Genomic DNA, 2,835 nt, shown 5'->3' on the forward strand with positions numbered 1-2,835 from the left:
TGGCTTCTCTAACGAGGAGGAGCAGGACCTCTGCCAAGGGAGGAGAGAGCGGGACAGGAAAGGTGAGAACTTCTTGCTCCAGGAAACAACTAGAAGCTGAAGTCCAGGCCACAAACCCGGGTCGCCCAGGCCAGTCTGCCCAGGCTTGGTCTTCGAAACTCTTTCCAGGGTGTCGGGTCCCCCCTGCGGCGGTCCCAGGCGTCCCCGGCAAGCGCCCGGCCCTGGCTCGGGCATGGGGGAAGCAGCGCTGCGGGACGCCCCGGGGCTTCAGGGCCGCGGAGGTAAGCCACAGGCCACGGCCACGGCACACGCGGCCACGGCACACGCGGCCACGCCTCGAGGCCGTCGCGCTCACTTCACAGCCGGCCGGCGCCCACCCGAGGCAGAAGGTTGGCTTCCAAATCCGTCCGCGTCCGCGGCCAAGACCGGGCAAGTCCGACGCCCGCCAAGTCGCGGAGTTGAGACGCTCCCGGGGTTCGAGCCGCGGCCCGGCCTCAGCATCCAGCTAGAGATCGCGCTAGGGCTTGCTGGTCTGGCCGGCGACCCGGGAGCCCCCCGCCCAGCTGGGGCCTGCCCCGCCCCTCTCCTCGGACAGCGCCAGCCTCGGGCCTCCCTCTCGAGAGGGAGGACAAGTCCGTGGGCTGCGGACCCAGGGAGGCGCAAGTGGGCCCCCAGACTCCAGGCTCGCGGGAGGCCGGGGCGTGGAGTGCAGAGCCCCGGCGCCTTACCGAGGCTGGGGCCGAGGGTTCGAGCGGGCTCCCAGGAGCAGGTTGAGGCCCTTTGTCGGGAAGGGCAGTCGCGGGCCGTGCGCCCGGGTCGTCGGAAGGAGTGCGGAACCCCGCAGGAGAGCAGGGACTCGGGAAGCAGGTGTCCCCGGGCGGGCGGGCGCCCGCATTTCCGTAAACAAAGAAACAGGACAGCTCATCTCGGGAAGGCGGCGGCTATTAAGAGAATCGCCGACAATTTCCTTCATAAAAATGCGATCTGAGAGCATTTGATTTCCACTTTCACTCCCCCTCGCCCCCGCCCCAACACACGCACTGTCTCCAAAGACACTCAAATTGCAGCCATATGGGGCTAAAGTAATAGGAAGCAGTTACCTTATTTATTGCAGAGGCGGCGCACGCGAACCTGCAGCCGCCGCCGCCGCCGCCCCCGCCGCCGCCAACCGCAGCCGGGACCGCCAAGCGAGGGGATGAGGAGCAGCGGGTTCTTGTCCTTTGAAACTTTGTTTTGTTGACTCCTGAGAGGTGTACCTGGCAAAGGCAATTATCTAACTTTGAAGGAGAAAAGCGGTTTGTGGAGAAAAGGGAGGTGGTCTGGGAAAAGTTGAGCTGGTCTGAGAAGGGGGGTTTCAATAAGAAAGAGGAAGAGCAGTTCGGGGGGTACCTACGACAGTGCCACCAGCTGATCCATCCCAAAGGACCGATCCCACCTCGGCCGAGTGATGGCACGACCACCCGCGTGCTAGCGCCCTCTCCTGGCCCACGCAGGCATTCTCCCGTGCCCACCAAGCCGGAGCCCAGCTCCAGATTGGGGGCACTACCATCCTCTTTCTCCGACCGCCACTGAGGCGGACCCAGGGAGGCATACGTGAGCCCCTAGACTCCAGGTTCATCTTCAGACTGAGGAGGAGTGACCTGTTTCCACACCCTCTGCAACTCTGCTCTCCACGCAGCTGGCTGCAGGGTGACCGGGCAAGGGTGAGACACGCTTTCCCCCACGTCGCGGGTCGCCTTCCTCCGTGGGAGGGAGCACCTGTGCTGCCTACAAGCGCCAGGCTGCGCCTGACTTCAGATTATTCTCTACTCCTTTTCTTCTCATTTGAGTTCTACCTTTGCCACAGGCTCTGCAGGAATCCCCCGACGTATGCAAACTCAGACACCGCGCAAGGATCATTTTATTCAGAGCAAGTGTTTCTGAAAGAATGGCTCTCAGACACAGAGATGGGCAGAAATATGGAGCGGACAGCAAAAATAATTACCAAATGCCCCTGCAGGGGAGGGGGCTGTGCTTGCCAGAGCCAGGGGTTTCATTTTTTCACTTCAAGCTTCAGAGATAGTGAGGAAAAGAAGGACAAAGGAGGCAGAAAGGAAGAGGGAGCTAGGAAGGAAGGGAGGGAGGGAGGGTAGAAAGGAAGGAAAGAAGGGAGAGAAAAGAGAAGGAAGAAACGCAGGGAGGGAGGAGAGCTAGTTTGTTCAGCGTGAAACTGAAACCATCGACCTCTGCACGCCTCCTGCAAACCCCAAGCTCTGTAAAGGCACCCAACGCAAGCACAACTCCGGGGACAGAGCTCCAGAAACCCTATCTGGAGTAAAACCACCAGAGTTCGCCGGCGCAGGGGTGCGGGGCGGGGAGGGAGGGCGGGGGCGAGGCGGGTCTGGTCCCCCGGCCCACTCCCGGTAAGCTCTCTCCCTCCGGCCTCCGAGGTGGCCCTGGAGCCCGCCCGAGAGCTCCGGCGGCCGGCGCGGGGCTCGGGGCGGACCGGCAGCCGTCGCCCGCGGCGGGCGGCGGATTCCAAGAGGGGGCGGGCGGGAGGCGCAGAGCGACCCGAGCCCAGGGCGGAGGGTGGGCTTTTTCGGGGCGGGGAAACCAGACACTTATAGGCGGCTGAGGCCGACTTTATTTTTACTGCCCAAACTGTTGGAAAGTATTTAAGCTTAAACAGAAACAGCTGTATCGCTGGCACCGGCCGACGAAACTATTTGTTACCGGGAATGACTTTTTATGATTAAGGACGCTGCCGTCGGCGGCCTCTCACGGGCGGCCCGGGCGGGTCGCCGGGCGATCCGGGCGACGTCGGTGCGCGGTCTGCTAAGACAGAACGGCCGAAGA

Source organism: Carlito syrichta, unplaced genomic scaffold, assembly GCF_000164805.1.
Source record: "Carlito syrichta isolate Samal-C Ts95f unplaced genomic scaffold, Tarsius_syrichta-2.0.1 Scaffold86259, whole genome shotgun sequence".
Lineage (NCBI taxonomy): Eukaryota > Metazoa > Chordata > Mammalia > Primates > Tarsiidae > Carlito > Carlito syrichta.